This window comes from Anguilla anguilla, chromosome 11, assembly GCF_013347855.1.
Source record: "Anguilla anguilla isolate fAngAng1 chromosome 11, fAngAng1.pri, whole genome shotgun sequence".
In the NCBI taxonomy this organism is placed as follows: domain Eukaryota; kingdom Metazoa; phylum Chordata; class Actinopteri; order Anguilliformes; family Anguillidae; genus Anguilla; species Anguilla anguilla.
In genome coordinates this window covers 19,891,730-19,914,431 of record NC_049211.1, presented here as the reverse complement: position 1 = coordinate 19,914,431, position 22,702 = coordinate 19,891,730, and the positions used below count along the sequence as shown (strand labels likewise).

The 22,702-nt window shown below is 45.3% G+C and overlaps 1 protein-coding gene across 1 annotated transcript in view; it reads right to left on the bottom strand.

Annotated features, from left to right (window-relative positions):
* LOC118207736 (extracellular sulfatase Sulf-2-like) overlaps nucleotides 1-19,225 on the bottom strand; it is a 118,039-nt gene extending 98,814 nt beyond the window's left edge. Inside the window, exon 1 of the mRNA XM_035381689.1 lies at nucleotides 18,797-19,225. The gene's annotated coding sequence lies outside the window, so the exon portion shown is untranslated. The remainder of the gene's footprint in view (nucleotides 1-18,796) is intronic.
* Between the last annotated feature and the right edge of the window lie 3,477 nt (nucleotides 19,226-22,702).

Genomic DNA, 22,702 nt, shown 5'->3' with positions numbered 1-22,702 from the left:
CTAAAGGATGCGACTCGGAGGATACCCTGGCTGTTTACCGCGTTAGCGGAGTCGTTGGTGAGCTCAGCTGTGGTCTGTAAATACTTTCCTAGAAAGAGCCTTTTCCTGCTAAGTGTCAGTGTGCTGCTAATTACACGGTGGGTTTAAGCCGCGCAGGCTGACAGGCCTCCGTCACGCTCTTTCCCGCTGCCCAGCGGACGTGTGTGTGTCCGCCGCCTCGTCGCGGCACGCTCCCTCCCCCTCTCTGTCTTTGCTGAATAATTGAGACGCCTTCAAATCTCAGTAAGACGAACTGATGACGCCCAATTACACAGGGCCCTTTGGTTTGCTATGGTCTAAAACATGCACGGGAGATCTGTGCTCTGATGGCTTTGTGTGCAGGTGTGTATGTGTGAGTGTGTATGCATGAGTAAATGTGTGTGTGTGTGTGTGTGTGTGTATGCCTGTGTGTGTGTGTGTAGGAGGGAGTGATTTTTCTGCGCTCCCCGTTGTGCATGTGTAAGCATATTTTAAGTCATTTTCTCAGTCGGCTTCTAGAAACCATTACTGTCTCAGCTGCATGATTATTTCAATTAATTTAAGTATGCCTTATACAGTCGCAGATTATAAAGAGAGGGTGCCTTGAAAAGAATCCATCCGTGAGGATGGTATAGGCTCTGTTCAGACTGCAAGATCCATTGTGAAGTGCTATTTTAAAAAAATGTAAAGAAATCTCTTAGGGCTCAATTAATGCACTGCTGTTTCAAGCACCTACAGCTTGCATTTCACTGACAGAAAAAGTGGACGAAGCATCAAAGCTCCCATAACTAGCCTGGGGGAAAATCAATCCAACACTTCACTTCACTTCAATTTTTGGCCGAATGTGCATTCACCTAAACAGCGAGCATATTTAAAAAAATGCATATTAAAATATGTAAATGTCCATTTCTATAATTTTACCCTTTTTTAGTAATTTCCACATCTATGTCTAGAGGCATTGAAAAGATAAGCTTTACTTGTCACTCGAAAAGCCAAAATGTGCAGTATTTTTAGAAAATTTAAGTGTCCTAACTCAAATGGCTTTAGACCTAAATGAGAATGGGGGAAACTCCCAGTGATGTTAGCCATGATAACTCCACAGAGGATGTGGAGAGTCTCTTGAGTAGGTGTATCACTTTTCAAGAACCACTACCACAATTCAATTGTTCTGTTTTCTGGGTATGGACCAAGGATGCATGAAGAGATCAATGTGTAATCACGTTCTTCACATCGCATACCTTTCTTGGTGCTCCATTTGGCCAGTGCACCCAGAGCATTGTGGGATTGATAAACTCCTATTTTTTTCTGAGGCAAAGATCAGCTTGCCTTAGGATGCCTGTGAAATTTACTTCATTTTAGACTTCATTTTTAATCAGCATGACATTTTGTTTCTGAAATTACAGGATGGAAAAAGGGCCCCGTTTCCAAAATATCAGCAGCAAATGAAAAAGCTTATTAACTTGCAATTAAGAAGAACTGTTATGTGGACTCAACTGCTCAAATAACTGTAATTTCATTGCCATTTCAAAATCTGATTGATCACCATTTAATTGGAATTTATCACTCCATACAAAATTATAAAAATAATTATATTTTTCACAAACAAAAACCCAGATATAAAAAAAAAAATTGGAAATAGTCAAAAATTAAGAACTATTGTATTATTATATACAAAATATTGTAGTTATCAGAAAAATTGTGATTAGATATTAAAACAGAAAATAATGATAAATATTATAATTCTGCCTATAAGGCTACCAAAAATGTCTTGAAATTTAAAATGTCTTGAAATTCCTTACTGCATATAAATCTCATAATTATTATTAAAGTAAATTACATATATAAACAGTAATCACAGTGCATACGTGCTGCAGAATATATAAGCCAGTCCCGTCAATAAACAAAACCATACAAAATGAAATAAAACTGTCCACAAAAATAAATAAATAAATAAATAAATAAATAAATAAATAAATAATAATAAAAATATTTAATGGATTGTGTGATAAGTATAAAACTGAATAAATCATGGTTCAAATAAGTGAAGTTAAACCTAAAAGCGGTTTAAGATGCGACTGGAACTTTGGGTACCACAATTTTAATTCCATCCACTACCACTCACTGCCAATAGGATCTATAGACCTTTCCTGCACCCAATTAGAGTAAGCTGTACCATTAGAGTGGCTGATGTTTATAATATTGAAGCAGAATCTAACAGTTAATCTCTCTGACACAGCACACAAAGCATTTCATGGTCCACAGTGAAAAGGCTATTTATCATGATCTAATTTTGTTTAGTGAAGACTTAGTATTAAGTATTAATAGAAGTATTATATTATTATAATATTGTTATCATTACTACTGCTGCAAATGCTACAGGCATTAACTCCCTTTCTCTGGTCTGTCAGAAAAATCACAGAGGGTAGATTCCAGTAGGACTTAACATGCCATGTAGACGTGTGATTCCCAACAGCACTATCAGAGGGTGTGGGAAGAAGGCCAGAGCCCTCACCACTGCATTCGATTACAGGTCAGGACACACTGAGCCACATAATCCTCTACTTAAACAGACTGAAAAATCCAATTCCAGATATCCGTTATTCTACAAACCTCATTTATACAACATCCAAGCTCTCGCCAGAGATCTTCTACAGGAGGAAGGGAGAGTTTTGGGTGGGGGTAAGCAGGAAGCAGGGTCCACCAGAAGGAAAGGGGAAAGGGCTCGAGGCGTACGGTCAGGCACCTGAAGCCTGTGTATCTGTGTACCGCACACCACTGTGCAGAAATCCCCCACGCTGCCCTTCAGTATACCTCAATATCCCTTCTCCTCTGACCTGCCGTTACCAATCAGAGGGAGCCGCTAGCTGGAAGGGGGAGAGGAGAGCGAGAAGAACTCACGTAGGTCACCTCTAAATCACCAACACATGTTCACAGAGGAGCGCGCTTGTATACGCCCCAATAGCAAGATTTTTCCCAGTAAGAGCTCAGCGCCGTGGAATCGAGCGTGAATGTGAGGTAGGCAGCCCCCCCCCACCCCCCACCCCTACGCCCCAGGCCTGGGTTTCTGCAGCCAGGCTCAGGGGTGTGATCTCCTGCCAGCACCGTGAGATTTAGTGTCCTGATGTAAATTAAGTTACTCAGCAGCGGGGGATGCGCTGGCACGGACGTCACTGCCAGGTCCAGAGCAAACCACTTCCATACAGCCGAAGAGAGAGAGAGGAGATTTAAAGAGGAACCCCGCAGAAATTTCACTATGGAGCAGAGCGACGAGACGGTCAGCGCGCTGGAGTGACAGCGCCGGCCTTCATTAGCCGCTAGCCTCGAGCGGCGCACATCAAACCCTGTTTCAGTGTTAACAAGGCGAGGCGTAACAGGGATCTGCTTACACCTCACGGGCATCTCCCCCACCAGCCCAGCGCTGCCTGCGCACACCGGCCCTCTGTCAGCAACGTCTTTTACACTGTCTGTAATTACACACATTAGAGCGACTCTTTATGCACATTCTCTCCCAAATTCTAATCCCTGTCAATCACGAGGTGCCTTTCGCGTTAGGCCTTCTCTGCTGCACCTCATAATGAATTTAATCAGCGCATCAATAAACCACTTACTGCGGGGAAGTTATCTGAAACCAGCAATTGATTTATTCGAGTGTAAATCGAGCAGGAGAGATTTGTACAGTCTGCAGGCCTGTGGTCAGTGTGAACACACCACTGAAACCAAGGGGGCGAGAGGAATGTCTTGGGAAGGGTTCTAACTCTGCCGGTGCTGCTGGGAAGACTGCCTTCCGGCCAACAGTGATGTACACTTTTCAAATGGGCCACTGACACTCACAGCCTCTGCTGGAGGGCGTGCAGCTGTCAGTCATCTGTATAGAATAACCTTCAGGTTACACTGGCAATCAGAGTGAGGGTCATGTACGTCTTTGGAGTAGTTAGCCAGGAATCAAGGGACAAAAGGTATTTCAGCTACTTTCTCCCTCTCTGATACTTCACATTCTCTATCTTTTCCTCTCCATCACTCCCTAACTCAACCTCTTTCTCCTTATCTTATTTCAGTGGGCATTATACAATGTGATGATTCATCCTGTACACTGATTCATGAACTACAGGGAGAGACACTCGGTTTTGTATGCTGAACACAGAAGAGAGTTGTGCAAACACAATCTGCCTCCTCACTTAATCACTGTCCTTATCATGCTGCCCGGTACCTCGGCAAGGGAAACTTCATTTAGTCACTTCAGAGATATTCTGCTCAGCAAGGCTGCCACATTTAATTTTAGATGCGTAAAGTTGCCATGGCTAAAGAACTTGCACCGACACACACAGTGAAGTGAGACAGGTATGCTGCCACCTTCTCCCTGAAGCACGAGCAAATGAAAAGAGCCTGGCCTGTATGCTTTATGTTTGCTGAGATGACTCAAAGGTTCTGGCAAATGTAATTTTAGGGATAACATTGCTGAGAATAATTTTGCAAATTTGCAGACATATGGTTTTGTTTATATTATTGTGTAAAGGCACAGCAATGCCCCACACTCCTAATAGGAAATAAAAATTTAGTTTGTTCTTTCAGTGTCCGTAACTGAAAATAGATAGACTTTTTTGTGAGGTGAGTGAGTCATTTTAAAACCTTTATAGTTAGTCGGGGGTTTCAAACCAATGTTAAACATTCTATTCACATAGGCAGCAGGTCAATTTTTTCAGTTCTACAGCAGACAATGATAACACAGTATTTGATTGGTTACAGGATTGGAGCTCATTTATTTCTTTTCTCTTTTCTAGGAATTAATAAATATGGCTAAAATCATACTGTAATAAATCCCAACATGCGTCTTAATTATGCTCATTTACATATGTCCATTTAGCTGTACAAAACATTTATGTGTGTATATACATATAAAACGGTTAGTGTTGCGTCAATGTTACATCTGAGGGAGAAAAAAAAAATTCTCAGAAGAGATACTTTCATCATTCAGACTGCTGTACTAGCAGCACTAGAAAACAGTTCAGCTTGTGTGTGGCTGTCTAATTCTGCTCCTTGTCTTTTCTCCCAGGTTGTGGGTGTAGACAGTTGAGTGACAGGCCCCCTGCACATTCAGCCCTCCTCCCAGGAATAATCAGCCAGTGAACACTGATGAGTAAAACGCGCCATCTTGTCAATAAGAAAGATGGACAGCAGAACTGGAGAAAAAAGGCCCTAATCTGCATTCCCGCTCTTTCTGAGAAACCCCCACGGTCCATTAACTAATTCTTATTAAGCGATACAAAGCTGGAACAATGCACAGCAATGCCTGGGATTTCAAAAAGAGGGCATATTGTGTGTGTGTCTGTGTGTGTGTATGCGCATGTGTGCATGTTTTTGCGCATGTGTGTGCGTAAGTGTGTGTGTGTGTGTGCGTATGTGTGCTTGTGCATGTATGAGTGTGTGTATAAGTGTGTGTGTGCGTGTGCGTGTATGAGGGTGTGCGTGTGTGTGTATGTGCTTGTGCGTGTGTGTGCGTGCGTGTGTGTATGTGCATGTATAAGTGTGTATATGACTGTATGTGAGCGTGTTTGTGTGTGTGTGTGTGTGGGCGTGTTTTGCTTTTCAAAGTGAAGCGGGCTTGTGTTGCCACCCCTTTCTCTGCAGTTCCCAGGGCACTGGCTGTCAGGGCTGAGCTCAGAGGTCACCCGGGTGCAAGCAGGAACCGCATCCAGGTCAGAGCAGCTTTAATTCAATTTGCATTGTGCAGCAGAAACAAACACCCCCACTGGCTCTCACAGCACGACTGATTGTGTGCATGTGTTTTGTGTGTATGCGGGGGCGCGAGCGTGTTTGTCTGTGTTTGTGTGTGTGTGTGTGTGTGTGTGTGCTAACCCACAGAAAGGACACAATGAAAGGGTCTGGCAAATTGTGGTCTTCTGCTGGGACATGAGAGGGCTCCTGTTAGAGGGGCCCAGATTACAAAGGTGCAGCTGCAGGGAGTCCCTGCCTTGATTTGACCCAATGTGATGGGGTTGCATTTTTCACCAGAGGGGTTCTTGGTTATACAGCTGTTCTTTTACAGTGTTTTTGCTCCTTGGTTTTATCAAACAGCAGCAACATCATCAGAACATGTGCACACATACACACGTGCACAAAATTGCACACACACACACACACACACACATGCATGCACACATACACACACACACATACACACACACACGATGATGAATCGAGATTGTCCAACCGCTGTTACAAGCAAGTCTAAAGGTTAACTTTATTCATGAGCCTTGTACCCGCTCTCCCATTACTCTGTCGTCCGCCCCGTTTCCCCGGGCAACCCATGTGCTCTTTTGTTATCAAGATTGCGCCCGCACATTTTTTTTCCTCAACAGCAAGTTGGAGATGTAAAATATTTACTCCATGGTTGCAGGGTGTAATTGCTTCTCTCTCTCCCTCTCTGGCTCCCTCTCTCTCTCTCTTTCCGAGATACCGGACCTGCTGTTGTTCTGTCTCGCTGGGAGCTCAGAGGTTGCTGATTAAAAATACATCACGCACACTTCACAGAACGCAAGATTAATGAATGGTGGGTCTGGGCGGACGGGGTGGTGGCTCCATGGTGACCGGGTGGGGGTGGAAGGGGGGGGGGGGGTTAACGTTGCTCTGATCAGGGGCCATTATTAATGGAGTCCCAGGCTCCTGTCTCCTGATACCGGGGGACGAGCCAGGGGAGCATCTTCACACAGTGAGCCCCATTCACACAAGCATCTCTGCCTCCCTTTGCATTGGTGTGTGAGGCCGATCGACCGGTGAAGGTGTAATTAAAGGACATTAATCATCAAAGTCTCCGCGATGCCACTCCACTTCATTTACTGACAAAGCGCAGAGATAAAAATGCTTTCAGGAAAATTAAACAGATTCATTAGAAAAGGGAAAAGCAATTCTCAAAAGTTAAGGAGCGTTCCCATAAAATTGGACTAAGATGAAGATGCTGATAAACGCTGTCTGCAGCTCTGTGTACCCTTTCTCAAGTCTACGGAGAGGAGGGAGGAGATCACTCAGAGACCCAGCGACACCTTCATCTGACATCTTCATGAACGTGATCTAAGGACCCACCTGGGAGCAAAGAAATCACATGAATGGGCAAGTTTCAGGCGACACGTGCAAGTGGCAGGGTAAATATTTTCACTGCCCGACGGGCGGCGGTAGAACCCTGACACCCACGCGAGCCGGGGGACTCCTCAGAGACGGCACGCGTGGACCCCGCATCCCGCCCACCCCCACGAAACACTGATAAGACACATTCCCATTCGTCACGCTTTATTTAGCCTTCGCCACGCAGCTCCCATTGAACTTAGTTTCTCCGCACTCTCAGTGCGTCTTCTCCAGTCATTAAAGGCTCTTCAGCTCGCGAAAGCCGTCGTCCTTGTTCCCTTTTAGCACACTTAAACTCCACCGCAGCGGGCTGCCTTTTACTGGCAGCAGAGACATGAAAGGAGAGACAAAAATCATAAACCAACAGTCCCCCCCTCCCCTCTCCTTTTTGCCATTGTATCCATTATATAGCGCGAGCTCATTTCCCCTCAGTGGAAACGGCTCCAATTAAAGGACATTTCTCACTTAGGGCACAGCAGCTGCTGATCAGCCTCGGTCCCGCCGCGTTTGAGAGAGCGGACCGTAAGCCGCAGCGTTCGGCTTTCCTGAATGAAAGCCGCTCGGGGAGGGAAAAAAAAGTCAAACTCGCCTCTTTAGAAGAAATTATCCGAAGTTGTGGAACTAATTACCAGAAGGCAGAGGCCGCCGCCCCCGCCTCCCCTCGCATCTTTCTGCTCCGCTGATTTCGTTAGCGCACCCGCTGACCTTTGGAGATAAATGAAAACAAAGCGCCGGCGCCTGAACCTGACGCCCGGAGCAACGATGTTCAGAGCCGCTTCTCAGCTCAATCACTCATACTCCCGCTGTCCTTTCTGTAGGTAGCATCACCTTTGCTGGCCACATGAACTGTTTCCCTCTAGTTAATAAAACACTATACAAGAAAAAGCATTAACATAAAACTATCTAGGGACACTTATTACCATTTTCTTTTATTGCCATTTGAAGTATTTGAAATGAGAAATAAATAGAAATTGACAATATTACCACATACAACATGTTCTGTATTACAGAACGCTTCATGATTCAATACGCAGGTTGCAATGGTTGCAGTAAAGGCACAGTCACTGTGCAGAGCACCTTACCTGAAAGAACAGAAGGAAGAAGCTGTGTTTCCCATTCCATTTAAGTCTTAAACTCGCAACCCGGCTCACAGCCTCCTGCAGATACAGCGGAGCAGAGGAGCCCCAGAACTGACCGTGATTACGCGTGCGCAGCACGGACTGCGAGAGAGAGCAGGACCTTCAGCAGAGCGTGAAATGAAAGCTTCGCTGGATTTACCTGGTGGCCTGGGTTTGTGGCCAGATAGAATCAGGAGGCTGGCTGCGCTTCATAGGAGGGCAAATTTTACCTCTGCCCCACCCCCTCCTATCGGCTCCATGACCATACACATCTGCGGCCTGGCTCTCACAGCTACTGTCCTAGCCATATGAAGGATATTGGTCAGTAAATGCCTCACAGATTACAGTATCTTCTGGGTCTTACAGCTACTTGCCTAGCCAAATGAAGGATATCGGTCAGTAAATATCATGCCCATTACAGTATTTGCTGTCACAAGTTACTCAGAGAAACATCTTAGCCATAAAACAACACAAATCTGCCACTAATGCATCACAATAGCCCTGAGCAAATTTGCATGGTCACTTAAATCATGTCAGAGAATTGTAACAAAAGACAGTATTAAAGAGTAAAGAAGCACCCTGAACACCATTACAGCAATAAAAAGGAAAGTGGAAAAGAACAGGAAAAAATCTGTTCTTTCTGCTCTAGAAGAACCCCTCAGCATCCCCCTCCTGCCCAGGGCATTCCGCTTAAAGCCCGTGGATATAAACCAGGTCTGAACTGCGGCTGCCGTCTCCTCCACCTCGCTGTTGGCACCTCACGCGGCACCCAGCCGAGGGGGAGAGGTGCGGGGGTAACTGCGGAGGCACGGCTCTGCCCCCGGTCCCGGGGCTGTCCGCTGAAACCGCCTCTGTGCGCCATGGCCGCGGGCCAGGCCACGCAGGGCCACGCGCTGAGCGACGCCGCGCGCTGGAAATGTTTACGTTGGCACGGTAATAAGAGGCAGTCTATCTAACCCTGTTTTCCCTGGTATGCTGCTGGCTGTGGCCTGCGACGGTGAGGGAGGGAGCGGGGAGGGCTAGCGTAGCGCACCTTCGTGTATAAACACACACGCCCGCTCAAACTGCCGCCTCACTGCGCGCAATTAAATCGCCCGGGGGGACCCCCGCAGACCTCACAGGGGCGACGAGGCCAGCTTCGGCGGCGCGGAAGATTAGCCCGCGCCGTCACCTTGAGCCTTGTCGCTGTGACTGATATCCGCTTTCTGTCACCCAGCAGGGGTGTCTGCGGTTTTGTGAGCAGCCCTCCGTCAATATCACCTTGCTTTGTGTTGTGAGCGGAGCGACAGCTCTCAGCGCCTCCCTCCTCCGCAGCGCGATTAGATCCGCCGTACCCGAGAGGACTGCTCCGGGCGTCAGGTTGACACACTCGCCACGGTCCAGAATTATCTTATCGGTTATTGGACAAATGGTGAGGTTTGCACATACTAAAGAGAACCGTGTACAGATAAATATGACATTATTAACGGGGTACATTTATAAACAATTAAATAGGCAACAAATTTTCGTTTGAAAGCATACAGCTGAAATAATATTGCCCATATAATTTGTTTTAAAGATGTTAAACTTGTAGACAACAGTCCAATCAGATTACTGACACAACTAAATCTATTATCCATCTAAATAACTTGCCACTAATATTCAGAACAAATTTATACTTTCATATTGATGTACATTTCTCAGAGATATTTTTTTTAGTTTGTCTAGCACCTAAAGAGTTGGAAGTTTGACCAGAAAAGTTGACAAGAGCATGGCTCGGGTATATATTCATCCTGGATAGCAAACAAAGACTGGTGCCCATTTTGGAGTGAAATGGTAAGTGAGAAAATACCAAAAAGGATGTCCAAATCTTTTCCCCTTTTTTGCATGGTTGGACCTAACAATGTCAAATTGCCAATTTGTCAAGCCAATACATCAGATAAAAACTGATCTGCAAGTTCACAGGAAATCATCTTCACGAGAAAAAATGAGCAAAAAAAATCAGAAATGTTTGCACAGAAGCCCTGAAGTGAACTGTGCAGGCTAAGCACTTGCTTGGAAACAGTGGAGGAGTATTATCAGAGGTGGATGCTTTAAACCACACATGTACTCTATACATCTAAGGATATTTAGAACTGCATGCATGCGGGAAATGCAGTTGAAAAGTACTCCAAACAACTTGCTTCTGTCAGTGTCATTAAACCAGTGGAGCTGATATCAAGCACATTTCACAGCAGCCTTCCCCCCGCCCCCACAAAAAAATCCCTTATAACCACAAGTTTCGCTCTTGCTGCAAACAGCTAGAAAGATAAGTGTGAATCAAGTCACAGAGGATTTCTTCACTCAACCAGAAACAAAGATGATTGCTTTTTCGCAATGTAGTATAGCAAGACCGCTCCAGCCAGGGCACACAGCACGAAGGCCCTGATTATTCTTTTATTCTCACCAGAACTTTTAAAAATTGCATCGGCACACCTTTTCGCATCACTCTCTATTCACTGAGGCAATGACTTAGCGGACCTACCTTCTCAGCTCCGCGGTTTTCCCAGCATTCTGCAGATTCATTTCAGTCTGACTTTCAGGTCTGCTCACCGAAGCTGTTATTGCGTTGGCCCGTCCTCACTGGGAGTCGCTCGCTGCTACGTCGCGACGGCGGGATCTGTGATGCGTGTCACGCTTAGCAGACGGGTCGAAACGCAGCCGCTGCTGCGCGCGGCTCCTGTCACTGCCCCGATGAAGGACGGACACTGAGCCAGCGCTAGGCCCCGGGGCCGGAGGTGGGAGTGTCAAGCAGGTGGGGGCGGAGGGGGGAGGGGGGACATGACAGGTGGGCTAAAAGGGGGCAGAACCTCGCGGCTTGCCGTCAGCTTCCTGAGGGGAAAGGAGGCCAGTTGATTTGAGGATTCTGCCAGACTGCGGGTTAAATTATGCATAGGTAAACCATCAAAACAAAGCCCCCCGGGCAGTCTCCAGCACCCCAAGGCAGCCCAGCGCGGTGGGGGGGGGCTTGCATGGCTATGAGTCACTCCAAGCGCCCAATGAGTCGGCACGAACATGAATATTTTAGCCTCCAGATAGCGTGAAGAAGCAGGTCTCACTAACAGCACCGCAGTGAAGTCACTGTCTGACCCATTTGAGGCACAGCAAGACAGAGTCTCTGTCCCGGTTTCAGCATGAAATGTTTCAGTAACATCAAGGAGGCTTCTGTTTAAATCCAAATGTAGAAGATACATTTTTTATAGAATTCATGTTCAAATGATTGTGAAGAAAACAGTATCCATATATAATAACAGTCAAATATAAGAATAAAAATACATTGTATAAAATATTTATATGGTGTAATTCAAAATTGAATATTTTTTCCAGCAGGAAATTTGAGCCAAAAATCATGCTTGTGTTGACTGATACAGTCAGAGCATGATTGCCTCTAAAAATTGAGATTATATAGTGTGTTCACTGTTAGTCAACCTAGCAGATTGCAATAAGAACAATGACATATTTTAGCTCACAGTGCCTAGCATCATCAAATATTTACTGTTTTAAATATTTACAGGGTGTGCCCCTCAGACAGCAGTCAGAAATTTACTTCAAATGAATGGACGTGGCTGTGTGTATGTGACAATAATGTCAACATCCTGTTTCACTGTGCAAACTCAAGCTTATTTTAAGAAATAAACAGAATGCCTACTGCTCAACTTCACACAGACCTAAAATTCAGGAAACAGAAGGGTTAAGTCCATTTACTTCTTTTTCTGTATGGGTAGCTGCTGAAGAGCTTGCTTCACAAAACCAGGACAAATCCCTGTACAAAATTCCACTGCAGAAGGAGTTAGAGGGCTTAGGGGAAATGGAGGTGGGGGGGCCGTGGGGAGGAGGTAATGTTAAACAGGCTCCACCAATCGGTGCCATGTGAAAGGAATATGAAGAATGCCTCATTGGCACACAGAAGGGCTTTTTACCCTCTCCTGGGTCAAGAAGATTTACTCTCCCTCCAACTTACGCCCCCCTGCACCCCATCCCCCCACTCCACAAAAAGTGTGACCCTCCCATACAACCTCAGTCACAGTTGAGGTATGAACCTCATCACAGCTGCTCAGAACACAGTGACTCAGATTAATCTGCCCCCAGAAAAACAGACCTGGTTAGGTCTACATTTCGTCTCTCATGTTACAGGACAAGGTACTGTAACATGCTGTTTGCTACGTTTTATTTTCTCAGAGATATTTGGGTTTGATGCAGAAGTGCGGTTGAGTATGGGGGGTATATGTGTGTCCCTGACAGAGCCACTGCTCCTGACCCTGTTGATCTGACTTTTGACCCTGCCCGGTGACGCCCTCTCAGCATTAGCGGAAGCAGGAGCAGGTGAAAAGAGTTACACTGGGAGTGCACACAGAGTTACACTGGGAGTGCACACAGAATTACACTGGGAGTGCACACAGAATTACACTGGGAGTGTACATAGAGTTACACTGGGAGTGCACACAGAGTTACACTGGGAGTGCACACAGAGTTACACTGGGAGTGTGCAGAGTTACACTGGGAGTGCGCACAGAGTTACACTGGGAGTGCACACAGAGTTACACTGGGAGTGCACACAGAGTTACACTGGGAGTGCACACAGAGTTACACTGGGAGTGCACACAGAGTTACACTGGGAGTGCACACAGAATTACACTGGGAGTGCACACAGAATTACACTGGGAGTGTACATAGAGTTACACTGGGAGTGTACACAGAGTTACACTGGGAGTGCACACAGAATTACACTGGGAGTGCACACAGAATTACACTGGGAGTGTACATAGAGTTACACTGGGAGTGTACACAGAGTTACACTGGGAGTGTGCAGAGTTACACTGGGAGTGCACACAGAGTAACACTGGGAGTGTACACAGAGTTACACTGGGAGTGTACATAGGGTTACTCTGGGAGTGCACACAGAGTTACACTGGGAGTGCACACAGAGTTACACTGGGAGTGTACACAGCATTACACTGGGAGTGTACACAGCGTTACACTGGGAGTGCACACAGAGTTACACTGGGAGTGCACACAGAGTTACACTGGGAGGGCACATAGAGTTACACTGGGAGTGCACACAGAATTACACTGGGAGTGTACATAGAGTTACACTGGGAGTGTACACAGAGTTACACTGGGAGTGTGCAGAGTTACACTGGGAGTGTACACAGAGTTACACTGGGAGTGCACACAGAATTACACTGGGAGTGTACATAGAGTTACACTGGGAGTGTACACAGAGTTACACTGGGAGTGTGCAGAGTTACACTGGGAGTGTACACAGAGTTACACTGGGAGTGCACACAGAGTTACACTGGGAGTGTACACAGAGTTACACTGGGAGTGTACATAGGGTTACTCTGGGAGTGCACACAGAGTTACACTGGGAGTGCACACAGAGTTACACTGGGAGTGTACACAGCATTACACTGGGAGTGTACACAGCGTTACACTGGGAGTGCACACAGAATTACACTGGGAGTGCACACAGAGTTACACTGGGAGTGCACACAGAGTTACACTGGGAGTGTACACAGCGTTACACTGGGAGTGTACACAGCGTTACACTGGGAGTGTACACAGAGTTACACTGGGAGTGCACACAGAGTTACACTGGGAGTGTACACAGAGTTACACTGGGAGTGCGCACAGAGTTACACTGGGAGTGTACACAGAGTTACACTGGGAGTGCACACAGAGTTACACTGGGAGTGCACACAGAGTTACACTGGGAGTGTACACAGAGTTACACTGGGAGTGCACACAGAGTTACACTGGGAGTGTACACAGAGTTACTCTGGGAGTGCACACAGAGTTACACTGGGAGTGTACATAGAGTTACACTGGGAGCGTACATAGAGATACACTGGGAGTGTACATAGAGTTACACTGGGAGTGTACATAGAGTTACACTGGGAGCGTACATAGAGTTACACTGGGAGTGTACATAGAGTTACACTGGGAGCGTACATAGAGTTACACTGGGAGTGTACATAGGGTTACACTGGGAGTGGGTGTTCTGCCACATGTTCCATCGGCACCGTTAATCCCGCCAACGTCCCGCCTGCACCGTTAATCCCTCTGCTATAGAGCCAGAGCACATCTGGAGTTTTGTATTTTCCACTGGAAAAAAAAAACATATATATATATATATATATATATGACAAGCACAACAACAGCAAAGTGAAACCTATTTGCTCGATCCCATCTGCCCACAAACAATTGTCCCTGCTGATCTATCAAGCTGAATTTAAAAAAAAGAAAAACATGGAAACTTGATGTATCATGAGACCCATTTCAGTTCCGGCAGAACAATTTAACCTTTGACCAGTGGTTTTAGATTTGAGACATTGAACAGACACATAATCTCCTTCGGCGATGACATAAAAGTAGTATTCAAAGATCACAGCAAAAAATAAAATGTAAGAGACCTGTGAGAGTTTCCAAGTAAGGATTGTGTATTTTATTTTATGGCACTCTGTTTTGACAATATTAATGGAAAGACAAAAGAAACATGTCAGGAAACATGCTTTCACTGCTTATTTTATGAAAGCACTTCCTCAGCCATTGTTCAAATGTATAAAAATTGAAATGGATTTTCATTTAAAAGAACAGCAAAAATGAAAGAAATATTGGTATCCGGCAGAATACACAGTAACTGGATTTTATGGATTGCAGGGATTCCCAAGAACTGTTTAGTCCCAGGGTAAGCTTTACCAAGGGAATATCTGCCAGTTACAGATTCCTGCTGTTAAATCCAACATATTAGTACACCATCCCACTGAGAGGCTACTTGCCCCTGTCTTCCTAACCCCCGCTAATCCGCCTCCCCCCTCCCATCACTCTCATCCCCCACAACTGTGCAGTTTGCACATCAGCGCTTGACTGCGCCTACATGCATACAATCAAACACAGGGGCCACAGGGGCCACAGGGGCCACAGGGCCGTGAGCATGCATAGACCTCCAGCACTGTCACAGGCGGAGCGACAAAGAAAAACAAATACAAATCCAAGTGAGGAAAAAGCGGATAGATGTAATGCAATATTCCCCCCTTTGACCGTAAGCTGAGCCGATTATAAATCGCAACACGTGATTCCATAGTTACACAGTCACCGCGTCATCAGATATTTTCCTCTGGCTTCGGTTAAACTGCGGCACCACGCTGGTAATTATCGCCCGCCGGGCCGGTTAAAGCCGGTCAGCCGAGACTGCCGGGGGAAAAGCAGGCTGCGGTCCGCCACGCAACGTCAAACTTCTTTCATCGCCAACTTACAAACCAGAAAACAACCACCCCAGAAACAGCTGACCTGCAGCGGTGGAGGAGCCCAGCTGGCCCGGGCACACAGCCCAGCCACAGGGTCAGAGGTGCACGGCGCAGCGGGGGTGCTTAACCTTGCTGAAGGAGGAGGGGATAAGTGCCAGCGTGGGACTCCGGCTCTCCTGCACCAGAGGTGACCGAGTCCATCTCCTGGCCACACTGTACTCATTCATCTGCACAGAGCAGGCACTGACATCTGGGGAATGCAGGGGAGGGCAGTCTGCGCTAATGTCTTCATATCAAGCGGTCACAAGGTGTGCAATATGCCACATGTTACCGAGACAAACGCCGCCATTTACAATTAAAGAGCAAGTTACTCCAGACCATATGCTGTGGCTGCCGGGGTAAAGCAGCGGGAATCACATGCTGGTCATTCCATGTTTGATCCGGTGAAAAACTGCCTGTCAACCTCAGCCAACAAGCAGCAGGGGACATGAGAGAGAGTGAGAGGGAGAGAGAGAGGGGGGAGGGAGGGAGAGAAAAAGAGAGAGAGAGGGAGGGGAGAGAGAGAGAGAAAGAGAGAGAGAGAGAGATAATATAGTGCTCTTCCCATACAGAATTCACAGGCATTGTCCTCAGTCCACAGAGAGAGAGAGGCCATTGTACAAGGCATCTGATTACAATGGACAGAAGATGGACGAACAGCATAAGAAATCAAGAAATCCCAACTGAATCAAAATATCCATAATAGTAATTAATGTAAATGGTTACACAACAAATTGTTGTCTAAAAATAAATAAAAAGGTGCTTCAAATTGTTCTGAGGAATATACCCTTGCTGGAGGCAAGGGAAGAGCTGTCTCCATATAGCCGGTATGTGGGCAGTGAAAGCAAGTAAATCCAGCACATTTACGGATCAATAAAGCTTGACAGTATGTCGCTCTTCAATGCTTCCTAGAACGTCTGGCCTTATCATCGCACACAGGGGCTGGGGGAGAAAGTCACATGGTGAGCTACCATGGTAGGGGATGGTTGACCTTGGGATAGAGAGCGGTGGTCAAGCAGAGCAGTGAAATTACTCAACCTCTTGCGCTCCGCACCACCATTTTAGAGGCAGTCTGGTCTGGATTCAACAAACATCTGTCTTCGTCTTTTTTCCTTTCACAAAAAGAGTTTACCAAGTTCAGTGATAACGAAAATAAACTCTGAAAACCATGTTTGTGAAGTAAAACAAACACATCCTTGCATTGATTTGGAAGTTGCCAACAAATGTTGATTGAATCCAGGCCTCTGTCACCCTATATGACATTATCACATAGCACTGCATATCAGTAAATATACTGCATATTATTTTTGTGTATTAAAACATGACTGATCAGCTTGGCGCATGACAAGTATGACTATATATCACAAGAAACTAAGCCAGAAAGAACCATTTTGCTGCCCCTGTGAAACACACTGAGAAATATACAGCATTGTTTCTTCAAACCATTGAGCTAGAACGTGGCATTTAATGATAAAAAATGAAAATGCAGTTTTTTTTTCCCAACAAAACAATAACATTTTTTCAGACTTCCCTGCATTGCTATCGCTAAAGTAAATGCAATACTTTTCAAAGGCAGTTCCTTCCTCCCTGCTCTCCTAGCACGCTGGGTGTGTGCCACTATCGAGCGGTTTTCAAACCCCAAAAGTCCTTGAGAAATGGTTACATAAATAGTTGCCGAATGAATATTGTGTGTCCCACACCCTTGCGCAAAGAACAGCTCAGGAGGCTGCATTAAGGGTGGGTGTTGCCGGAGGGAAGGTGTCTGAGGGGACGGGCGGCTGGCTCTGTGTGTAGATGTCACACGCAGGATGTCTTCATATCGAGCCGCTGGGCCTGACCCCCTGTCCTCCATGCGCTGCTGCACTCCCAGACAGCTGACAGTCAGCACTCCAGATAGGGACTCGATTATGTATGTGGCCATAATGAGAGCTGTCTCACTGGAGCAGCCGCAAACAACTCAATATGCCCCCTTATTTCGGTTTCTGTCCTTGCTCGTTTTTTGGGGATAGGCAGGGGGAATCACAGGCATTGCACCTACCCAGACCGGATCGAGCCACGCACAAGAAAGAACTTCCGGAGAACTTGAGCAGTGCCATCCATAAATCATATCACTCACAGATGTGTGGCTAAACTCCACCACATGAATATGAGAATAATAAAAACCAATCATATCACTTTGACAAAAAAAATCTAAACTCAAAAAACAAGACTTTTTGCAATGAAGCAGGCTTTCTGCCTTTTAAAAGTGAGAAATTGTCATTGATTAACAAAAACATACAATACATCACACAATCACTATTTAACCAATTCTTGCCAGAAGGAGAGATGTTCTGATCTGACCATCAGATTGTCTCAGTATGTGAACCAGGCCAAATCCTTGTTTGCATTCTGGGAAATGAGGTAAACCTCTACGGGGGACGCCATGCTGATGCAATTCAACCCCTAATTGAAGCTTCACTTGTCTGTCTGTCAGTCGTGGGAATTTGTAACCAAATGTAAACACCCTCAGCAAATACAGTCCAACCATTCTTAACTGCACTTGTCATATTCCCAAAGTCAACATACAAGTTCACCCCAAGGCAACATGATCACAGCTCCCAGCTCCGCAATTAATCTCCTGTTATTAAAAAATATAACAGTGTGTGGATATATATACTATTTTCTAAATATAAATGATGACTGCATAATTACATCGTTACTTCTATACGTGTGTGTGTGTGTGTGTGTGTGTGTGTTTATTTGTTCATGTGTTAATGTACCAATAGAAAAATGATAATCTGACTAACATAAAGTAAAAGAGTTGCAGAAGAGCAACACTACCTAACAGTGATTGAACAGTGATTGTTGCATTGCCAGCCTTGTTTCACAGCATAGTTTTCCCCACTCTCAAAAACTTATGGGAACACTCCTGTCTCCAAAACAATGTCCCATCATTACAGAATCCAAATACAACAAAAACTCACAAAGTAATGGATAGATCTCTGCTTTTAGGAGTAAAGAGCAAGTCTCCTTTAAGAGAAAGACAGAGAGAGAGAGAGAGAGAGAAAGAGTTAGGAAGGAGTGAGTGAGAGAAAAGGAGGGTGAGAGAAGTCTGTCAGCCCAGCATTGCTTAGCAGCAGCACTGCACTGGCTCCTAAGAATTCCCAGTCCGGTTACATCAGCGCAGCTAATAGCAGCAAGTGAAAAAAATGTGGATCCCAGGGAGAAGCAGGCAAGCAAAGTAGGGCAGAGTCACTGTACCTTGCAGCTATGGTCCTCTGGAGCTCGTCAGAGACAGCAGGTGTCCTCCTGGGCAGACACTGATTGGAATCTTGGGGTCACAGCCCCATCACCACTGCCTTGTCCTGCCGTGTCCTCTCACTAGCTCCCTGACAGACGAGACTGACCACCACGCTGCAAGCCTTGAGACTTTTGAGAAACGGCAGAAATATAGATACACAGAGAAGTGAGAAAGGGGGGAGCGGGGGAGGGAGGAGGAAAAAGCAGAAGTCCCTCTCTACAGTTTCATTGCTCTGGACTCCCGCTTACTCTCTCTCTCTCTCTCTCTCTCTCTGTCTCTCTCCCTTTCTCTCTCTCTGAGCTCATTCAACCAGCAGCAATGACTGAATCAGGACAGCCCGAGCCATCTGTTGAAACACGCCTGCCTCTTTGCTTTACTTACTTACTCACTCACTCACGGAGCGAGCAAGAGAAAAAGGGGAGGGGGGATGAGGAGGGAGGGCCGCAGTGCCCATGCCCAATCTGAAAGCAGAGCACTTTCTCAGAACAGAGGGCGGAGCTGCAGAGACTGAGGAAGAGAGAGAGAGAGAGAGAGAGAGCGAGAGCGAGAGAGAGAGGGATCGATTTTAATGGTGAGGGAGGGAGGGAGGGGGAGGGAGAGGGAGAGGGAGCGAGCACACAGAGGGAAAAGGCAAAGCTTGGCTCAGACACTTTGTATTCATGAGGCTGGTACCTTTCAGACTTAATGGCCTGTGTAAGCCTGTGTAAGACAGAAAGAGGGGAAGGGAGGTACAGGAGGAGGTACAGGAGGAACAAAGTTACAGAGTGGAACTTTAGTCAAAAACAGGCTCTCTCGCCCACACGGGGAAAGGTATTCACGGAGCTCAACACACACCCTCACATACAGAATCAATAAATTATAAATAAAAAAGACCAAACTCCATAAAAATGAAAAAACCACAAACAAAAAGTCACTTTTTAAAATGTCTGTGGGTAGAAATGGCACCCATACCTTGACCAGCTTGGTCACAGAATGCGTTTCGCAATTCTTCCAAAAAAAAAATCCTGTTTATCCAGCTCTCACCAGAGTGACTCTTACAGGCACTCCCATCTGGTCTCCCTCTGGTTGCCAGTGCTTAACCAGCAGCTGCCCTGCGGTCAACCCTGTAAAATGAGCATGGGAAAGCTCCTGTGTCTTTAACAGACAGGTCCAGCCTCCAGGTTTGCGCTGCCACTTTACTGACACTGTGTCTATGGTTTTGAATTTCAGGCAGCATTACGGTTCAACATTCCAAGTGCAAACGGAAATAACAGGGATTTTACATGCTGTTCTGGGGGGGTGGTGGGGGGGCAAGGCAGCAGAACAGCAGTTTAAAAACTAAAGGTTTATTTCTAATAGAGGCACATGATTGTCCTTAGCAACCTTTCTGAACCTCTGTTCTTCACCTGGTCTATAGTCCATCTACACATTATTCCAGCAGTATATTATTCCAGTCCCTATTCTTTACCTGGTCCATAAACAACTGTTGGAATTACCTACATGTGTAAATTATATGTACACTCAGTATATCTTTAGTTCACTGCTTTCATTAATGAATTAGATTTAAAAATCAGGATATGTTTCTGGAAATTTGCTTATATTTAAGACTTGCAGTTTGAACAGAATACCTTATACTGAAAAGCACATTAAAAAACTGGAATCATGATTAGCAAGAAGATGGCCATTTTCATAGGGTACTCATTTGTGGAAATTTCCTGGAAATTTACAGATTCAAATGAATAAATAGCATCACACTTCTATCTGTTTCTCTATCACAGCGTCACAGAGGAACATAGCCCTTCAGTTTCAGCTTCCTCTGTTCACCCTTTGGGACTCTGTCCTCCACAATCTCACTTCATCACCATGAAATGGTCATAAAAAAGAAGGAAGAAGAAAACGCGGCTGTGTTTCCACTGTCACAACACATACACGCACACATTCATCAACACCCCACAACTTTTTCTTTTCTTATTGCTTGCTGTGCCAACAGGAATTGTGTGCACTTCTCCAAATGAAAATGCAACCGTCTCCAATTTCCAGCACTACGATTTCATAGAAAAAACACATTTCAGGTAAAGGTTCAAAAATCAATCAATGTCCACAAGACTAACAAGTGATTAATGCTTGTTCTTTTTGCGGGTAATTCACCTGCAGACGTGAGGCGAAAGCACAGAAGATTAATTGCGTGCACCACCCCCAATCTGTTTGCAATACAATAATTTACAGTTTATGATCTTCATCTTTATGGATTCAGGGGCTCAGGACTTGTTTGCATACAGGACAAATGTAGGATGTCAGGAGCCCACAGGGCTGCTTCAGCAGTCAGATCAAAATCACTTTTTAGATTAAGTTAACAAATTCACAAAAGAAAAACATCCTTTTAGTATTCTGCTCATTAAAATTCTTGAGACCACACAGAGAAAACACTCAAAATTATAAGGCCTGACAATTCAGAAAAAGAATCTGGTTAGAGCATGTATTTTCATTCACCAAAGCTGTTGTTCTTGGGCTTGTGTCCTAACTCAGTAAATCGAGCCCAGCATAACACCAACAGGAAATAAAAATGGAAACAGAAACATTCCATTCCACCAGTGAGAAATGTGCCTGCCTGCAGACATTTTCAGATCCTTGCAGGAATGTCATGTGAAAGTTCAGATCATTAGCCTGCTCATATATTTTTTTTCCTTTCCAAAACCTAAAAAATGACGTAGAAGCCTCCAGTGGAGTTTGATTCTGCCTTGGGAAACCAGCTGTAAGGCCAGTAATCCAAAAAATGAACAGGTAGAGAAAATAACAGGCTGTGTCCAGCTGTCATGCTGAAGAGCAGAGAACTGACCCCGCCCACTAGCTCAATCAAGTCAGGAAGACACGCCTCTCCCAATGATGGGTAAGAGAGCAGTCCCAGATGCCCCCCAAGCTGGTGACAGATGGGTAAGTGGCAGAGGCACCATCCTGCATGGCCCGCCATCCCCTGGTATTAATCTGTAACCCTGCCGGAGACCCAGTGGCCTTGCTGAGCAGATGGTTTTCTGGGAAAGCAGAGTCTGCTGTCGCCGAGGTGGCAGAGCGGAACCATACAATGCCACAGATTCAATATTCTCTCCAGATACTCTGCTCTTTCATTCCTTCTGTCCTCTCTGCTTTTAAGTACAGGAGTTTCCAGTGCTGTATTACATTATGAAAAGTCCATTGCCACAATATAGTCCCGATCATACCTCCTAATGAATTTTCACAAGATGCATCACATTGTAATGTTCAACTTCAGTTGTCACGACGCAGAACTTTCAATGTCAAGAATTCAGAGCTGAGCATCTGTTGGGTCTATAGAATGTGGGATAATAACCCACCCTGTTCATTTACCCGTTCAACCACAAACTGGTCCAGTCCATCCCTGATTCGGCACTCCATACTACTACTCTGGCTACTTTTAAATGTTTCATCATATTAATGCCATATGAGTGTAACTCTATGCCGTATGTGGCACACTAATGATAACATAATGTATCAAAAATGTAATTTTAAAAGTATTTTACGGAGCTCAACAGCATAAGCTCTGTCAATAACACTGAGGATAAAGAGTCATCCATTCTGAGAGACAAAAAACTGCGCTAACTGAAGGATACAATTATATTATGTCACTTATCATGACAAAGTTACAATTGATAAAACTCCCCGTTCAGTATTATTATAGGTGTAACTAAGGTCACCATACAAAAAAAATATAAATGTGAATACAGAATTTTACATTGGACTGAATAGATTAACCTTATTTTTCAGAGCAAGGTAAAAAGTCAATGGGTGCATGTGCCTATGTTTGTGTAACCGTAAAAGAAAAGAACCTGGCCTTTGCACTCTGGCAGCACACTGTATTGTATCCTCACATGGCC